The sequence below is a fragment of the Dendrobates tinctorius genome, unplaced genomic scaffold (assembly GCF_039654945.1).
Source record: "Dendrobates tinctorius isolate UK_male_01 unplaced genomic scaffold, ASM3965494v1 ptg000186l, whole genome shotgun sequence".
NCBI lineage: Eukaryota > Metazoa > Chordata > Amphibia > Anura > Dendrobatidae > Dendrobates > Dendrobates tinctorius.
Window position 1 is genome coordinate 3,406,236 of NW_027361853.1, and position 20,255 is coordinate 3,426,490.

General features: G+C 47.4%; 1 protein-coding gene across 2 annotated transcripts in view; it reads left to right on the forward strand.

Annotated features, from left to right (window-relative positions):
• The first annotated feature begins 382 nt into the window (after window positions 1-382).
• The window catches only part of CCDC177 (coiled-coil domain containing 177), a 246,816-nt gene continuing 226,943 nt past the window's right edge, over window positions 383-20,255 (forward strand). For both annotated transcript variants that reach the window (XR_012221487.1, XR_012221486.1), the window contains exon 1: window positions 383-1,100. The gene's annotated coding sequence lies outside the window, so the exon portion shown is untranslated. The remainder of the gene's footprint in view (window positions 1,101-20,255) is intronic.

The following is a 20,255-nucleotide window of genomic DNA, read 5'->3' on the forward strand; positions in this document are numbered from 1 at the left end:
TTACTGTGTATTGCAGACTATTTTTGTTTTATGCTCTGTGCAGTTATATATTCTGAAATGCTCCTGTTATTGCATCCTATAGTTTCACCCTTTCCTGTCACATCTGCAATCAATAAAAGAAGGTTAGAACTTACAGCCTCTTTTTCCTAAAGAAGACAGGGGATTTAGCTACATGTCTCACTACACACCATGCTAATGTGTATGAGGACAGTATAGTGAAGCCGCCATTATCCAAGCATACGGTTATTGCATACGGATATTGCAGCAGCCTCCTAACGGACACACCAAATAATCAGACCATACGTAGCCCGCCATTATCCACACAGAGACTGACAAAGGGATATCGCAGCAGTCTCCTAACCGTTGAATCATGTCTCAAGGATGAGCATCCTCTGTCAAAACGAGATCACGAGATGGTTCCTCCAAGATGTCATCCATCAGCAATGCTGCCAATATTGCTCGCGCAAAAGCTGAAGCGGCAAAAGCATGAAGCACCTTTGCTGAGCAAGAGATAGAATTGAAATTACAACAAGCATCCCTGGAAGCAGAAAATGCACGCCAACAAGCCTCCCTGGATGCAGAAAAAGCACGCCAGCAAGCATCCCCGGATGCTGAAAAATCACACCAACAAGCATGCCTGGAAGAAGAGAAAGTACGCCTTGAAGCGACATTACAGAAGCTTGCTATTGAAAAAGAAACAGCAGTTGCCATAGCGGAAGCAGAAGCTTTAGAAGCTGCCGTATATTCTGACGACAAACACAGCAGACGCAGCAGTGTGCTAGGCCTACAGAAAATTACTCACGATCCATTGCAACATACTGCAGAGTATGTCCATCAACATTCCAAATCAAATGACGATCCAGACCCACAGCCAAAGACAGAGCATTTTGTCAACAAGTCAAACCAACCAGATTATTCGGACCTTCAGAAAGCCAATTATCGGTTTCCGGCCGCAAGCAAGGAAATACACATTGAGATGAGACTGACTACAATAATCTTTCTGCAGAGCAGAAGATCCGGAATCTGTCCAGGCTTAAAGAGACTCCCTTCGCTTCTGAAAGGGACTACAGCAGTTGGACCAAACCAGAGACATCTAACAGGTATGACCGCACAGCACACATGTACTCTGACAACACATCATCAGCTGGTATCAGCGCCAATCAAGCCACAATGGACTTTGCCAAGTTCCTTGCGCGACGGGAGTTGGTCCCTGAGGGAGTTGTAAAGTTCAGTGATCGCACTGAAAACTATAGAGCTTGGCGAGCCTCCTTCAAAAATGCCATAGGGCTATCATATACTGAAGAATATCCAACTGACCTGATTGCAAGCAATACCACAAAACACCGAAAAAAATAGAATATATATATATATAATGATGTAATTATTATTAGAGAATCTAAATAAAATAAGATTACTATTTCTAACGTGTTAAATGGGTGCTTATGGAAGAATGGTAGACCATTCGAGAAAAACTGAATACCGAACCAAAGAAAAAACCCCGAAATTATGGTCAGGATAGAAATAATATATTAAAATTAAATAATAAAATCATAAAATGTAATTAAAATACCTTTATTGAACAATAGTGGTACATATAAGTAATAAAAAACAAACGCATTGTGTGCTCATATTATTAGAGATATATATACCTATATAGGTTATTAGTAAAACCACAGCGGTCCTCATATATTAAAGATACAATTTCTCCCTTCATATATTTGCCTTATATAAAAGTGACATTAGGTATAAAGAGCCTAATAAACCATGTATGGGCTCAAAGAAAGTGACATGTGCACAAAAAGCAAAAAAAATCCTTTATAAAAGTGTAACAACTAATCCAACAGTAATAAGGTTAGTGTATAATTAAATAAAGTGCAAAGTGCTAAGTGCAAACCAACAGGGAGGTGAGAAAGGACAAATGAGGGTGTATACCTTTAAGGACCGCCGGTAAACGAGCAACACAGCCCCGACGCGCGTTTTGGATTAAATCCTTCATCAGGGGGTGGTGTGTGCTATAACCGGTCTCCCTAAATACTCCCGTGTATGTAAAATGAGGTAGGATTCAACCTATTGCGGCGCGCGCCATGGATTTGGCGGCGCATGCGTGGTCGGCAGGACAAGATATCTCTGGCAATGCTTGGCATCCTGAAACCGGGAATCTCCAATATATATACCGAGAACATCAAGTCACCAGCGACACACACGCACATCCAGCTCCCAAACACATAGACTAAATAAATAAATACTATATATTAAATGCATGCGCCGCCAAATCCAGTAACCTCTCCACATTGGAGCGGTGTATGCATCAAGAGAGTGGACGGCCTGTGCGCGTGCGCAGTCTGAGTCCTGACCTCCCTGCTCCAGAGTCCGTGACTGGCATTGCTGTTGCCAGGTTACCGGTCACGTGACAATGGGGCGGGTGTCACGTCCGGGGCATCATGGCGGCACGCGCCGCAATAGGTTGAATCCTACCTCATTTTACATACATGGTAGTATTTAGGGAGACCGGTTATAGCACACACCACCCCCTGACGAAGGATTTAATCCAAAACGTGCGTCGGGGTTGTGTTGCTCGTTCACCGGCGGTCCTTAAAGGTATACACCCTCATTTGTCATTTCTCACCTCCCTGTTGGTTTGCACTTAGCACTTTGCACTTTATTTAATTATACACTAACCTTATTACTGTTGGATTAGTTGTTACACTTTTATAAAGGGTTTTTTTGCTTTTTGTGCACATGTCACTTTCTTTGAGCCCATACATGGTTTATTAGGCTCTTTATACCTAATGTCACTTTTATATAAGGCAAATATATGAAGGGAGAAATTGTACCTTTTATATATGAGGACTGCTGTTTTTTTTTTACAAATAACCTATATAGGTATATATATATATATATATATATATATATATATCCCTAATAATATGAGCACACAATGCTTTTGTTTTTTATTACTTATATGTACCAATATTGTTCAATAAAGGTATTTTAATTACATTTTATGATTCTATTATTTAATTTTAATATATTATTTCTATCCTGACCATAATTGCGGGGTTTTTTCTTTGGTTCGGTATTCATGTACTGAAGAAGTGGATGTCCTGGTAAAATGGCTAGGAAGTGAGTCTGCTGAACACACAAGGAAAATCAGAGACATTAATATAAATTATCCAGATGTCGGTCTCAAAAGAATTTGGAATAGACTTGATGAATGATATGGCTCTAGAGGTTATAGAAAGTGCCTTGTTTAAAAGAATAGAAGACTTTCCTAGAATAGCGAATAAGGACTATTCAAAGCTCAGAGAATTAATAATAATAATAATAATAATAATTTTAATTCTATAGCACCAACATATTCCGCAGCTCTTTACATTATAGAAGGGACTTCTACAGACAATAGACATTACAGCATAGCATAGCAATAAAAGCATAGATCAAATCAGATACCAAGAGGAATGAGGGCCCTGCTCGCAAACTTACAGTCTATAAGGAAAAAGGGGAGACACGAAAGGTGGATGGTAACAATTGCTTTTATTGTTTGGACCAGCCCTAGTGTAAGAATCGGGTGTTTCTGTTGCTGTATGAGCCAGTTAACAGTCTAAATATGTAACAGTGCAGACACAGAGGGCTATTAAATGCAAAAAGCATGTGAGAACATGATGCGAGGAACCTGGTTATGGTAAAAAAATTTGAATGAACAACGCAGAGATATTTAGGTTAATGCGTTGAGGCGATAGGCCAGTCTGAACAAATGCATTTTTAAGGCACGCTTAAACCTGTGGGGATTGGGAATTAATTGTAGTAACCTGGGTAGTGCATTCCAAAGAATTGGCGCAGCACATGAAAAGTCTTGGAGACGGAAGTGATAGGTTCTGATTAATGAGGATGTTATCCTCAGGTCATTGGCAGAACAGAGGGCACGGGTAAGGTGGTAGGCTGAGATGAGGGAGGAGATGTATGGTGGTGCTGAGTCATGGAGTGCTTTGCGGGTGAGGGTAATAAGAGAATTAACTGACTTGTTAATAGAGTTGTGTGTAGGAAAGGCAGAAGGAGATCTTGTGCGGTTGACATACCTTGACACCGCTAGAGGTATGAACCCCATAGTTAAAAAACTGCCATACAACCTGCAAGACAGGTGGGTTACATATGGTTCTAGGTATAAACAGGCTTGCAATGTATCATTTCCTCCATTCAATGTGTTTGTAGATTTTGTTTCAGAACAAGCAAAAATTAGAAGTGATCCCAGCTATGATTTCACGCTGTCCTGTGCTAATACCTTTGTTAGTAAACCTCGTAGAACAACTGTAGAGGTCCACAAAACTAACGTTTCCTCCACAGGTTCAGTTCACAAAGAGTTCAGTTCTCGTCAAGGAGAAGATAAATCCAAGGATCCAAGCAGACAGTGTCCCTTACACAAGAAGCCACATTCCTTACTTAAGTGCAGAGCTTTCAGAGGAAAGTCTTAGGAAGAACGGAAGGCCTTCCTTAAGAAGAACCACATCTGCTACAAATGCTGCTCTTCAACATCCCACTTCGCCAGGGACTGTGAGGTTAGTGCAAAGTGTGCTGAATGTGAGAGCACTGAACATAATTCAGCTCTACACCCTGGACCACCATTGGAGACTCTGCCCCAAGTCCAAGAGCATAGCAGGGAGCTCGAGGACTCAAATACTGACACTCCAGCAGTTACGTCTAAATATACAGAAGTTTGTGGAAATCTTATAGAAGGCAAGTCATGCTCTAAAATTTCCCCAGTGAGAGTTTGCCAAGTAGATGAAAAGGATAAAGCCATCAAAGCATACGTGATTTTAGATGATCAGAGTAAGAGGTCATTAGCCAAGTCTGCCTTCTTTGATAGCTTTAACGTCAGAGGACCCAGTGCCCCCTACTCTTTAAAAACTTGTGCCGGTATAGTAGAGACAGCTGGTAGGAGAGCAACAGGCTACGTTGTCGAGTCTATAGATGGCCAAATGTGTCTGCCCTTACCAACCATATTGGAATATAATCAGATTTCTGACAATAGGTCAGAGATACCTACGCCTGAAGTGGCATCCCATCATCCTCATCTGAAGCGATTAGAATGCCTGATTCCCAGCCTTGACCCAGAAGCTCAAATAGTCTTGTCCTTGGGAGAGATATTCTACGAGTCCACAAGGTAAGACAGCATGTCAATGGCTCTCACAGTGCTCCATATGTCCAGAGATTCGACCTTGGGTGGTTCATTGTAGGAGAGGACTGTTTAGGAGAAGCACACAAACCAACAATGGTTAACAACATGCTTACCAGTATGCTCAAGAAATGACGTCCATCTCTCCTTCAACCATGAGAAAATCACTACTTCATAAAGGAATTGCCACACAGCACTTCAGCACCAAGTATCTTGGCAAGTCAGGCCTAGGTTGATTGCAACTAGAATTGTGAGCAAGATCACCTTGGGTGTACCGTGTTACACAAGACAAAAGAAGATAATCGTACAGCAATGCCATTTGAAGATAGACAGTTCCTAGAGATGATGGCGCAAGGAATGGTGCAGGACAAAACTAAGAGCTGTATTACACCTCTACCATTCAAGCCTAAAAGATAACGCTTCCCTAACAACAGAGAACAAGTTTGCAAACACTTTGTCTCCCTCAGACACAGTGTGACGGAGTCAGCTATCGCTGAGTCATTTTCTAGAGTGGAGCCTCTGGGTCGTGGCACCCACCCACTGAGGGCGAGCTGACCTTGTGAGGAACCACCCTCTATACAGGGAGTATCAGGGGCAAGACCAAGGGGGTGAGCCACCAAGACTGCTGGAACCAGATGGCCGGCTCAAATAGACACAATGTGAAGTGTCTGGCGACAAGGGACGTGCAGGAAACAAGACAAGACAAGGCGTGGGTTCAAGGTATCTTCATTAAGGCGAACTCAGGGTAACAACAGGTGCAAAATGTGATAACAGGAAAACACAGCAAGGTGCGTGCATGGCACGTCAAGGTCCATGGCATGGTACTTGCTAGATGGCATGCCTAGGTACAAGCAAGGCTCGATGGCATCGGACTCCGGACAGCTGGCAAAGATCGACAGGATCAGGGCATCAGGCTACAGACATCAGCTCCGGACATCATGCCGCAGTCGTCAGGCTTACAATCTCTGGCAGCGATCGGCAGGTTCCGGGCATCTTATAGGCAAAGCAGGGCTCAGGCAAGGAGGCACGACAGAGCTCCAGACATGGTGCGTGTTAGGGAACACGCCAAGGTCCAAGGCAAAGTTCAAGGCAGGGTGCGTGCTAGGAACATGCCAGGGTCCAAGGCAAGGTGCGAGGCAGGGTGCGTGCTAGGGACACGCCAGGGTCCATGGCAAGGTGCAAGGCAGGGTTCAACACACTAAGCATGGTGCGTGTTTAGGGGACATGCTAGGGTTCAAGGTCCAAGGTCCTGGGCGCGCTAGAGAAGCCACCAGGATTCAAGATTCAAGGTCCTGCGCGTGCTAGAGGCATGCCAGGGGCACGGATCAAAGAATGGTCCTGGCCATGCTAGGAGGCACGCCAGGGTACATGGTTAACAGCGGGTCCCACACGTGCTAGGGAACACATCGGGCTTTGAGGTTCAGGACATGGTCCTGCACGTGCAGAGGGGCACGCCGAGGTTCAGGCTAAGGTCCTGCGTGGTGTGCTAGAGGTGCACGCCAGGGTTCAGACTAGGGCAAGGTCTTGCACATGCTAGGAGGCACGCCAGGGTTCAGGCTAGGGCCTGTGCGTGCTAGAGGGCACGAAAGGGTTCATGGCAAGACCTGCATGTACTTTTATAGAAGCACGGGGAGGTATGCCAAGGAGCAGGCTAGGGCCTGCGCATTCTAAGAGGGCACGCAAAGCACAGTGCGTGGGCAGCGTGGGTGCAAGGAAGCACAGAGCACAGCTGGGGCACTGGCTAGCTGGTCTGACTGGGGCTCAGACCAGCGGCGAAGACTGAGGCGAGCACGGCTGAAGCACAACAGGCGGACACAGCTTAGTCACTGGCCGACGAGCACGGCTGAGGCACAAGCAGGCGGGCACGGCTGAGGCACGAGCAGGCGGGCACGGCTAAGGCACAGACAGGCGGGCGAGGGAAGGCCAGGGGCGTGCAAAGGGCTCACGAAGAAACAAGGCAAGGCAAGAAATAAGGCAAGTCTAGGCAAAGTGCAGAACAAGGAGCGGGACATAGGCAGAAGCATAGAGCTGGGTCAGAGAGAGTATAGGGCTAGCAGCGGAGCGTAGGCCAAAGCCCATAGCTGGGTCAAGGGAGAACCTTGAGACTTGCCAGGAAATGTGCTAGAGAGCACAATAGGACAGTGTCTAGCAGCAGAGCGTAGGCCGAAGCCCAGAGCCGGGTCAAGGCAGAACCTTGAGACTAGATATAGAATTTGAATAACTTGATCTCAAGTACAGAACACATATTCTTTGTGGCAATGAATCCTGGTATGTCACCAGGATGCTAATGGGAAAATTCCGTATGGAGCTCCCTAATGACTAGAAAACACAGAAAATGGAGCTAAAAGTCCATAAACATGACAAAAAGTCAATATCAAACTTGCTTTTATTAATACAAAAAATCATTTAAAAGTCATCACAAAGTGTTACAAACAGAGACAAAGCCATTTGACACAGGTCAGAATGCACCAAAGTTGGAATAAAAAACGTGCTGCAAAATGAGCACCAAAACACAAGGGTAAGGCCAACATATTACCCTAAAGACCCCACATGTATATCCAAAAAATTGTATAATGCGTCCTAAAGAGACTGTAACATCAATAACCCAAATGAATGGGAGAAATATCATGGGATCCAGTCCCTCCTCCACCTTCTAAACCCCCAGATATGTAGCAAATAGTAGCGATGGTTATATCCTAACAAGGTATGTCCATATCTAACCCAAGGAGGGAGGTCAATAGTTAACAAAAGGTTTCAGCCATTACCCGTGCTGGTGTCCATAAGCAAGCGCGTACCCGGTCCATATCTAACCCTCTTTTGGTACTTGGACATTTAACCCACCACATTCTTCACACATGGGAGGTGTATGGGAGAGAATGATAGGTGTCGCAGGGAGGATCCTCGATTCAATTTCCTTACAAGAAGGATCTGCAAGACTGACCCACAAAAGCTTGACAACTTTCATTGCTGAAGTGTTAGCCATCATAAACGCCAGACTGTTAACTCCAATTTCCAGTGATCCTGATGACCCAACTGTTCTCATCCCAGCCCTGCTGCTTACACAGAAGACCAACCCTAATTGCCCTCCACCTGGAGAATTTAATGTTAAAGACCGTTACAGGAGTCGATGGAGACAAGTACAGAGTCTCTCCAATGCCTTTTGGGACAAGTGGAAAAAACAGTACCTGCCTTGTCTGCAACAGAGGAGAAAGTGGCAAACCAGCAAGCCTAACCTTCAGCGTGGCAATATAGTGCTAATGAAAGACTGTCAGTCTCGGAGAAATGAATGGCCATTAGGTCTCGATTAAAGACGTAATCGTATGTAAGGTAGAAGTAAAAATAAGGAAACAAGGCAAGACTAAATTGTTCCTCAGGACAGTAGAGGAACTCATTCTGCTGTTCTCGTCCAATAAACACAACAGTGACGTCAGCTGACATCAAGCGGGGAGTGTTCTGTCCAGCTATATAATTTCTGTCTAGAAAGTTTAGTCATATTTTTTTATGTCTCTGCTAATACAGACATTGTATATTTTGTGTGTATTAATCCTTCCTATATTTCATATTGTAAGATAGCAGCACCATCTGCTGGCAGTTTAATGTATAGATTCTAGTTTAATTTGCAATGTATTATGGGAAGTTCCTAGGGCATTGTGGGAGTGTTCCTGTTGCATTGTGGTCTTATTATGACACTGTGAAGGGAACAGCAGACATTGTTCCTCCATGCATCTGAGGAGAAACCTCACCATTTGTTTTCATCATGCTCCTTAAACAGCCTGCTCTAAGCATAGTTGGTAAGCACTAGCTATGTGTTACAGTCCTGTGTTTATCAATACGTTTGTTGTACTAAGTAGGTAATCATCACCTATGTATTACCTCATGTTACTGTATTACCTCATATTACTGTGTATTGCAGACTATTTGTGTTTTATGCTATGTGCAGTTCTATATTCTGAAATGCTCCTGTTATTGCATCCTATAGTTTCACTCTTTCCTGTCACATCTGCAATCAATAAAAGAAGGTTAGAACTTACAGCCTCTTTTTCTTAAAGAAGACAGGGGGTTTAGCAACATGTCTCACTACACACTGCTAACTTGTATGAGGACAGTATAATGGCTCCTCGGTATAAACACATTATTTGTTCTTGTATGGTAAAAAAACATTGGTACTTATTGTCCTAGGCCACATTGCGCCTTTGCCCAATCTGTTTGTGTATTACACTTTATTATGCAGCTCAGAATTTGTTCTTGCAGCTTTTGCTAATATTTGAGCGAACTGAATACCTGCACGCATGCGCCATCATGTATCTCCATTTACAACTAATCTTCTTCTTATAGTCTTCGGGACCTTCACCTTGCGCATGCGCGGTCCCTTGCTCTTTGCCGGCTGGTGTATTTCCCTACAGCATACTTGTGTACTTAGACTTCCAGCTACCGTGACCTGACCCCTGATGTCATTTCTGGTTTCTCGACGGCGTCTCTCACAGCTGATATGGATCTTCTTATTTCGGTATGTCTATATATTTATAAGAGTGTACAGGAGATAATACATAGATCATCATACGTACATACATTTAACTTGGTGTACGCAGGGACATGCATTCGCTTGCGGATGCGTACGCATGCGTCGTTTCACGGTCTGTCAAACGCAACATGTTGCATTTTTTGAGGCGTCAAAAATCCGTCAAATATGCGCATGTGAATGAGTGCGTAAAAAAACGCATTACTGTCTATGAGAACGCTTCCTTACGCAAGGACATTCATTATTCAAAATACATATAGATATCCCATGAGACACGCCCATTTTTGTCCGATGTCATATCAAACACATGCGCATAAACAATGCAAATGCATGCAAAACCGCATACAAATGCATGCACACGCAACGTTTTTTACTGTCACGTGTAAGATGATGCGCATAAGAAACGCTGCATAAACATGCGTTTTACATGCGTTTTTGCATGCGTTTGCGGATGTGGATGATACGCTGCGGACTCAAATGCTAATGTGAACCTAGCCTAACTAATCAACAGAAAACTGCATTCCCTTGTGCCCATGTATCACCTTCTACCCTCCAACCTTTAATTCTGGCTACAGGTAACCAACTATTTCTTAGCACAAAATACATAAAACATCATTTAAAACATTGTCATGCATTATATAATCACATTACATAATCTTCAAGAAGGGGTTAAGGCAGAATCTCCACTAATTTACATTACGAAGACTGGCCTGAGCAACATCTCCCTCCTTTGCATTTCCCCCTCCCTTAATCTCTTTACCCCAAAGGGTGGTTTGCACGTTCATGACCGGGCCAATTTTTACAATTCTGACCACTGTCCCTTTATGAGGTAATAAGTCTGGAACGCTTCCATGGATCACACTGATTCTGACATTGTTTTCTCGTAACATATTGTACTTCATGTTAGTGGTAAAATTTCATTCATATAACTTGCGTTTATTTGTGAAAAAATGGAAATTTGGCGAAAATTTAGAAAATTTTGCAATTTTCCAACTTTGAATTTTTATGCTCTTAAATCACAGAGATATGGCACACAAAAACTTAATAAATAACATGTCCCACATGTTTACTTTACATCAGCACAATTTGGGAACCAAAATTTTTTTTGTTAGGAAGTTATAAGGGTTAAAAGATGACCAGCGATTTCTCATTTTTACAACACAATTTTATTTTTAGGGACCACATTATATTTGAAGTCACTTTGAGGGGTCTATATGATAGAAAATACCCAAAAGTAACACCATTCTAAAAACTGCACCCCTCAAGGTACTCAAAACCACATTCAAGAAGTTTATTAACCCTTCAGGTGCTTCACAGGAATTTTTTGAATGTTTAAAGAAAAATGAACATTTAACTTTTTTTCACAAAAAAAAATTACTTCAGGTTCAATTTTTTCATTTTACAAAGGGTAGCAGGAGAAATTGGACTGCAAAAGTTATTGTGCAATTTGTTCTGAGTACGCTGATACATGATATGTGGGGGGAACCACTGTTTCGGCACATGGCAGAGTTCAGAAGGGAAGAAGCACCGTTTGACTTTTTCACTGCAAAATTAGCTGGAATTCAGATCGGACGCCATGTCACGTTTGGAGAGCTCCTGATGTGCCTAAACAGTGGAAACCCCCCCACAAGTGACCCCATTTTGGAAACTAGACCCCCCAAGTAACTTATCTAGATAGATGGTGAGCACTTTGAACCCCCAAGGGCTTCACAGAAGTTTATAACGTGCAGAAGTAAAATTAAAAAATCATATTTTTTCCACAAAAATGATCTTTTCACCTCAAATGTTTATTTTCCCAAGGATAACAGGACCCCAAAAGTTATTGTGCAATTTGTCCTGAGTACGCTGATACCCCACATGTGGGGGTAAACCACTATTTGGGCGCATGGCAGAGCTCGGAAGGGAAGCAGTGCCATTTGACTTTTTTGGCTGAAATTGAGATCGGACGTTATGTCGCGTTTGGAAAGCCCCTGATGTGCCAAAACAGCGGAAACCACCCACAAATGACACCATTTTGGAAACTAGACCCCCCAAAGAACTTATCTAGATGTGTGGTGAGCACTTTGAACTCCCAAGTGCTTCACAGAAGTCTATAACGCCCGGGCGTGAAAATAAAAAAATCATATTTTTTCCACAAACAAAATCTTTTAGTCCCCAATTTTTTTCCCAAGGGTAAGAGGAGAAATTGCACCCCAAAAGTTGTTGTCCAATTTGTCCTGAGTGCGCTGATATCCCATATGTGGGAGAAAATTACTGTATGGGCACATGTCAGGGCTCGGAAAGCAAGTAGTGACGTTTTGGAATGCAGACTTTGATGGAATGGTCTGCAGGTGACATGTTGCCTTTGGAGAGTCCCTGATGTGCCAAAACTCTGGAATCCCCCCACAAGTGACCCCATTTTGGAAACTAGACACCCCAAGGAACTTATCTAGATGTGTGGTGAGCACTTTTAACACCCAAGTTTATAACGCCCGGGCGTGAAAATAAAAAAATCATATTTTTTCCACAAACATGATCATTTAGTCACCAATTTTTTTATTTTCCCAAGGGTAACAGGAGAGATTGGACACCAAAAGTTGTTGTCCAATTTGTCATGAGTACACTGATATCCCATATGTGGGAGAAAACTGTATGGGTGTTAAGCGTCGGGTTTCTGTAGCTGCACAACAGAGATCCCGAGCCATGCATATGGCAGTCTCCCATTCCTCTCCAGCCTCAGAGGAGGCTGCTCAGCAGACTCGTCGATCCAGGCGCTCTGCTCAGACCAGCTCTGTAGGTTTGGTTGCTGTTGCTGCTGCCACCTCTGTCCAGCTATAGCAACGCATGCTGGTCAGCAGCGAGCTACTCCTGGGACTAAGTCCTCCTTTCGGTCCACTGAGCATGCTCTTCGGACGATCTCTCATTGGAGATCGGAGGTCGCATGCTCAGGTCCTTCTCCAGCTCGGATTGGACCATCAGGAAGGTCAGGAAGGTCCCGGAAGGACGCTGCTATAAAAGAGCTGCATGGCCACATGGCCATGCGCTAGTATAGACTCTAATACTCATGGTGTGTATGATAATGGATGCATGTATCTGGTGACTGACTCATTGGAAACCCCTACCCTTGGTTGTGCTTGTCGTTAGGGATTCGGAGTTAGAGTCAGTGCCAAAAGGTGGCTGTGCTCACGCCAATGTGCTCCAAGTCACAGCACTCGTCTTAGCGCCATATTGTGCCCTTCATCACAAGGCAACTCAGTACAGTACTGCAGTAAGTAGCTCCAACTGCCAGTGCGGCGCCGTGCGCAAGTCATGCGCTTTCCGTGCCCTAGTCAGGGAGGTTAGTGGCGTCCGCCAGAGTGGTGCAGTCTACACTGAGTGCGCGTTTCCTCCAGCTATTGTCCTGCTGGCACCGCAGCCGTGGTGCCGAGCACTAGCGGGTCTAGAGGGACTCTAACCCAGTGTCTCAGGGGCCTGTGACTATATGCTAGCGCTCACACTGCCGAGCTCTGTGAGTACAAACAGGCTACGGCATTTATTATTTGGCAGTTGTGCGGCTCTGTGAGGTAACAGAGTCCGCCTCTGTACACACTGGGTGAGGTTAACCCCGTGTGTCCCTTTATTATACCGCCATATCACGTCCGCCATTACCAAGCAGCAGTTAACACCTCTGCACGGTGGACCCGGGCTGCGAACGCACCTAAATACCATCTTTATTATTTGGTGCGTTCCGCCAGCCCCTAACATTATACTAGCTCCAGGGTCTGGCTAGTAATGGCGGATGAACAGCGACTGCTGCAGTACATCCGGCAGCTGCAGGGCAGGTTGGCGGCTCTCGAGCGTTCAACCTCAGCTGCGGATGTTACTGCGGTCGCTGTTCAGGCAGCTACGGAGGCTGTCTCCCGTGTGACCACTGCCATCCCTGCCCTGACTTTGTCCCATCTTCTGCTGCCTGAGAAGTTCTCGGGCGATAGTGTTTCTTGTAGGGGTTTCGTGAGCCAGTGCTCTATACAGCTGGAGCTGCTGGCAGCACGATTCCCCTCCAAGCGGGCTAAGGTGGGATTTATTATTTCCCTCCTGTTGGGCAGGGCTTTGGAGTGGGCCACACCGCTGTGGGAGCGTGGTGATTATGTGGTGCAGAGTGGCTCACAGTTCTTGGGCACTCTGAAGCAGGTCTTCCTGGGACCGCGAGTCACCCATGACACCGGGCTTCGGCAGCTGGCATTGTCACAGGGCTCGCCCGTGGTCAGCCACTTTGCCATCCGGTTCGGGACGCTGGCCTCGGAGTTAGAGTGGCCAGATAAGGTCCTCATTCCAGCATTTTGGAGAGGTTTGGCTGACCATGTGAAGGACGCTCTGGCCAACAGGGATATTCCCACTACACTGGAGGAGCTTATCACCGTCTCCACCCATAAAGACCTTTGCTTTGCCGAGCGAAGGTTGGAGCGGTCCCAGTGTAGGCAGAGGTTCAGGTTGGCACCCAGTTTTGCTAAAGCTCTGGAACCTCCCGATCGGGCGTCCAAGCGTCAGGGGGCTTCCTGTGAGGGATCCAGGCCCCGGTCCACTCGAGCCCCTGTGATCTGTCATGGTTGCCAGCAGTCCGGTCACCTTGTCAACCGGTGTCCACAGTGGATGGGAGAACGCTCGCGCCTACTGGCCGTAGGAGGCGGCTCACTAGAATCCATGGCGTTTTCCTCCAAGTTGTCCTTTAAGGGGACACTTGAGTTTGGTTCTTCCACTCTGGCGGTGGAGGTTTGCGTGGATTCCGGAGCGGAGGGCAATTTTATGTCATCTGCCTTCGCTCAACGGCACGCAATACCACTGGTTATGATGCAGATTACCCACCAAACCGCTCCACTGATACTCTCGGTGTCTCCATCTCATCAGGAGACGATATCCCTCCTCATCATGCCCGAGGGTATCGACCAGGTCCTTCTAGGGGTCCCCTGGTTGCGGTATCACTCTCCCCATATAGAGTGGTCCTCAGGGAGAATTCTTGGTTGGAGTAAGTCATGTGAGGGTAGATGTCTGAGAGAGTGCGTCCAGGTTGCCTCCACTGAGGTCCCCGCAGATCTTTCCTCGCTCCCCAAACACTATCGACAGCATGCGGACGTGTTCTCCAAAAAGGCGGCGGAGACCCTTCCACCGCATCGCCCCTATGACTGTCCTATTGACTTCTTGCCGGGTGCTGAGTCTCCTCGGGGTCGAGTCTACCCCTTATCTCTCGCGGAGACAGAGGCCATGTCTCAATACATCAGGGAGAATCTGACAAGAGGATTCATTAGGAAGTCAGTGTCACCAGCGGGGGCGGGATTCTTTTTCGTCCAGAAGAAGAATGGAGAACTGCGTCCCTGCATCGATTACAGCGGTCTTAACGCTATTATCATTAAGAACAAGTATCCTCTGCCCCTGATATCGGAACTGTCCGATAGACTACGGGGAGCGAGAGTGTTTACTAAACTTGATCTGCGGGGGGCTTACAACCTGATTCGCATCCGTGAGGGGAACGAATGGAAGACGGCCTTTAACACCAGGGACGGGCACTATGAATGCCTGGTGATGCCCTTCGGGCTCTGTAATGCTCCGGCCGCCTTCCAAGACTTTGTGAATGACATCTTCCGGGGTGCTCACCTCCTCAGTTGTAGTCTATCTGGATGATATCCTCATCTACTCTCCAGATATTGACTCCCACCGGAGAGATGTTTGCAAAGTTTTCGACCTCCTACGGGCGAACTCCCTCTATGCCAAGTTGGAGAAGTGTGCGTTTGAGCAGGAGTCCTTGTCTTTCCTGGGCTATATCATCTCTGCCCAGGGATTGGCCATGGATCCTGCCAAACTACAGGCGGTGATGGATTGGCAGGAGCCCCATTTGCTCAAAGCGGTGCAGCGCTTTATGGGGTTCATAAATTATTATCGCCAATTCATTCCCCACGTCTCAACTTTGGTAGCCCCCTTGGTTGCCCTCACCAAGAAGGGTGAAAATCCCAAGGTGTGGTCAGAATCTGTCTCCAAGGCCTTCTCCTCCATTAAGACCCATTTCGCTAGCGCTCCCATTCTACATCGCCCCGACGTAGATAAACCCTTCATTCCAGAGGTGGATACCTCTTCCGTCGGTGCTGGAGCGGTCCTGTTCCATGCTTCTTCTTCTCTAAGACCTTCACACTGGCAGAGCGGAATTATTCCATCAGGGACAGGGAGTTGCTAGCGATGAAGTTGGCCTTCTTGGAGTGGAGACACCTCCTGGAGGGGACTCACCACCCTTTCCAGATGTTCACTGACCACAAGAACCTGGTGTATTTGCAGACGGCCCAGCGGCTAAATTCTCACTAGGCCAGATGGTCCTTGTTCTTCTCCCGGTTTCACTTCACCCTCCATTTCCTATCCGATGAGAAGAACATCAAGGTCGATGCTCTCTCCCGCTCCGTGGTGTCACCGGAGGAGGAGCCTCGGCTGATCGTCCTGTCCGTGAGCCTGAGGACTGTGGCTCCGGTCACGCTTGAGTCAGTACCTCCAGGCAAGACATTTGTCCCTGCCTGTCTGCGACCGGAGGTCCTCTCTTGGGCTCATTCGTCCAGGGTGGGTGGACATTTTGGGACAAAACGGACCTCTGAGCTTTTGGCGAGGACGTACTGGTGGCCGCATATGGCCCGTGACGTCAGGGACTATATTCAGGCGTGCGTCTCTTGCGCCCAGAATAGGTCCTCTCGGCAGCGGCCTGCTGGACTACTTTACCCTCTGCCGGTAGCGGACAGGCCCTGGGAGATGGTCGGTATGGACTTTGTGGTGGGACTGCCCAAGTCCAGAGGTAGCACGGTCATTTGGGGTGTCACCGACCACTTCTCCAAGATGGTGCACCTGGTTCCTCTCTCCTGGTTACCTTCTGCACGGGGCCTGGCAGCGTTGTTTATTAAGCACGTTTTCCGTCTGCACAGCATGCCGGATAAGATTGTCAGCGACCAGGGTCCTCAATTTGCGTCTCGGTTCTGGAGAGAGCTCTGTACCCTGCTCAGCATTGAGCTAAATCTCTCCTCGGCCTATCATCCCGAGACGAACGGGCTGGTAGAGAGAGCCAACTAGACCCTGGTCACATATCTACGACATTTTGTCTCGGCCAGGCAGGATGACTGGGCATCCTTGCTTCCGTGGGCGGAGTTCACTTTGAACAACGCTGTGACCAACTCCACCGGTCAGACCCCATTCCTCCTAAATTACGGCCAGCATCCGCGCGTCCCTGTGCCCATGACCATGTCATCCACCGACTCTAGGGTGGCAGACTGGGCGGTGGAGGCACGTGACATTTGGGATTGCACTCAGGATGCTATCTGGACCTCCAAGGAGAGAATGAGGATCTCCGCTGATGCACACCGGTGCCCTGCTCCAACCTTTGCCCCTGGCGACTTAGTGTGGCTCTCCACCCGAAACATCAGGCTGCGGGTTGAGTCCCCTAAGTTCACACCTCGCTACATTGGCCCCTTCAAGGTCCTTGAGCAGATCAACCCTGTGGTCTACCGTCTGGCCCTTCCACCACACTTGGCTATCACTGACACCTTCCACGTGTCCCTCCTTAAGCCTGTTCACATGTCCCGGTTCTCCGAGTCATCTGCTGGGATATCAGACCTGTCTTCAGACAAGTTTGAGGTCAATGTCATCGTGGGATGCAGGGTGGTGCGTGGTAAAAAGTTTTATTTGGTGGACTGGAAGGGTCACGGTCCAGAGGCTCGGACCTGGGAGCCAGTGGAGAACATCCACCCTCCGCTTCTCATTGCGGCATTTGAGAGTAGCGAGGCTCATAGAGGAGGGGGCCCTAGGAGGGGGGGTAATGTTAGGTGTCGGGTTTCTGTAGCTGCACAGCAGAGATCCCGAGCCTTACATTCGGCAGTCTTCCATTCCTCTCCGGCCGCAGAGGAGGCTGCTCAGCAGACTCGATCCAGGTGCTCTGCTCAGACCAGCTCTGTAGGTTTGGTTGCTGCTGCCACCTCTGGTCCAGCTATAGCAATGCATGCTGGTCAGCAGCGAGCTACTCCAGGGACTATGTCCTCCTTTTGGTCCACTGAGCATGCTCTTGGGACGAACTCTCATAGGAGATTGCAGGTCACATGCTCAGGTCCTTCTCCAGCTCGGATTGGACCATCAGGAAGGTCCCGGAAGGACGCTGCTATAAAAGAGCTGCATGGCCGCACTGCAATGCGCTAGTATAGACTCTAATACTCATGGTGTGTATGATGATGGATGCATGTATCTGGTGACTGACTCATTGGAAACCCCTACCCTTGGTTGTGCTTGTCGTTAGGGATTCGGAGTTAGAGTCAGTGCCAAAAGGTGGCTGTGCTCACACCACTGTGCTAGAAGTCACAGCACTCTTCTTAGCACCATATTGTGCCCTTCAGCACAAGGTAATTCAGTACAGTACCGCAGTAAGTAGCTCCAACTGCCAGTGCGGCGCCGTGCCCTAGTCAGGGAGGTTAGTGGCATCTGCCAGAGCGGTGCAGTCTACACTGAGTGCGCGTTTCCTCCAGCTATTGTCCTGCTGGCACCGCAGCCGTGGTGCTGAGCACTAGCGTGTCTAGAGGGACTCTAACCCAGTGTCTCAGGGGCAGAGTCCTGTGACTATATGCTAGCACTCACACTGCCAAGCTCTGTGAGTACAAACAGGCTACGGCATTTATTATTTGGCGGTTGTGCGGCTCTGTGAGGTAACAGAGTCCGCCTCTGTACACACTGTGCGAGGTTAATCCCGTGTGTCCCTTTATTATACTGCCATATCACGTCCGCCATTACCGACCAGCAGTTAACACCTCTGCACGGTGGACCCCGGGCTGCGAACGCACCTAAATACCATCTTTATTATTTGGTGTGTTCCGCCAGCCCCTAACAATGGGCACACGTCAGGGCTCGGAAGGGAAGTAGTGACGTTTTGGAATGCAGACTTTGATGGAATGGTCTGCGGGTGTCATGTTGCGTTTGGAGAGCCCCTGATGTACCTAAACAGTGGAAACCCCCCACAAGTGACCCCATTTTGGAAACTAGACCCCCCAAAGAACTTATCTAGATGTGTGGTGAGCACTGTGAACCCCCAAGTGCTTCACAGAAGTCTATAACGCCCGGGCGTGAAAATAAAAAAATCATGTATTTTCCACAAACAAAATATTTTAGTCCCCAATTTTTTTCCCAAGGGTAAGAGGAGAAATTGCACCCCAAAAGTTGTTGTCCAATTTGTCCTGAGTGCGCTGATATCCCATATGTGGGAGAAAATTACTGTATGGGCACATGTCAGGGCTCGGAAGGGAAGTAGTGACGTTTTGGAATGCAGACTTTGATGGAATGGTCTGCGGGTGACACGTTGCCTTTGGAGAGTCCCTGATGTGCCAAAACTCTGGAATCCCCCCACAAGTGACCCCATTTTGGAAACTAGACACCCCAAGGAACTTATCTAGATGTGTGGTGAGCACTTTTAACACCCAAGTTTATAACGCCCGGGCGTGAAAATAAAAAAATCATATTTTTTCCACAAACATGATCATTTAGTCACCAATTTTTTTATTTTCCCAAGGGTAACAGGAGAGATTGGACACCAAAAGTTTTTGTCCAATTTGTCATGAGTACACTGATATCCCATATGCGGGAGAAAACTGTATGGGTGTTAGGCGTCGGGTTTCTGTAGCTGCACAGCAGAGATCCCGAGCCTTGCATATGGCAGTCTCCCATTCCTCTCCAGCCTCAGAGGAGGCTGCTCAGCAGACTCGTCGATCCAGGCGCTCTGCTCAGACCAGCTCTGTAGGTTTAGTTGCTGCTGCTGCTGCTGCCACCTCTGTCCAGCTATAGCAACGCATGCTGGTCAGCAGCGAGCTACTCCTGGGACTAAGTCCTCCTTTCGGTCCACTGAGCATGCTCTTCGGACGATCTCTCATTGGAGATCGGAGGTCACATGCTCAGGTCCTTCTCCAGCTCGGATTGGACCATCAGGAAGGTCAGGAAGGTCCCGGAAGGACGCTGCTATAAAAGAGCTGCATGGCCACATGGCCATGCGCTAGTATAGACTCTAATACTCATGGTGTGTATGATAATGGATGCATGTATCTGGTGACTGACTCATTGGAAACCCCTACCCTTGGTTGTGCTTGTCGTTAGGGATTCAGAGTTAGAGTCAGTGCCAAAAGGTGGCTGTGCTCACGCCAATGTGCTCCAAGTCACAGCACTCGTCTTAGCGCCATATTGTGCCCTTCATCACAAGGCAACTCAGTACAGTACCACAGTAAGTAGCTCCAACTGCCAGTGCGGCGCCGTGCGCAAGTCATGCGCTTTCCGTGCCCTAGTCAGGGAGGTTAGTGGCGTCCGCCAGAGTGGTGCAGTCTACACTGAGTGCGCGTTTCCTCCAGCTATTGTCCTGCTGGCACCGCAGCCGTGGTGCCGAGCACTAGCGTGTCTAGAGGGACTCTAACCCAGTGTCTCAGGGGCCTGTGACTATATGCTAGCGCTCACACTGCCGAGCTCTGTGAGTACAAACAGGCTACGGCATTTATTATTTGGCAGTTGTGCGGCTCTGTGAGGTAACAGAGTCCACCTCTGTACACACTGGGTGAGGTTAACCCC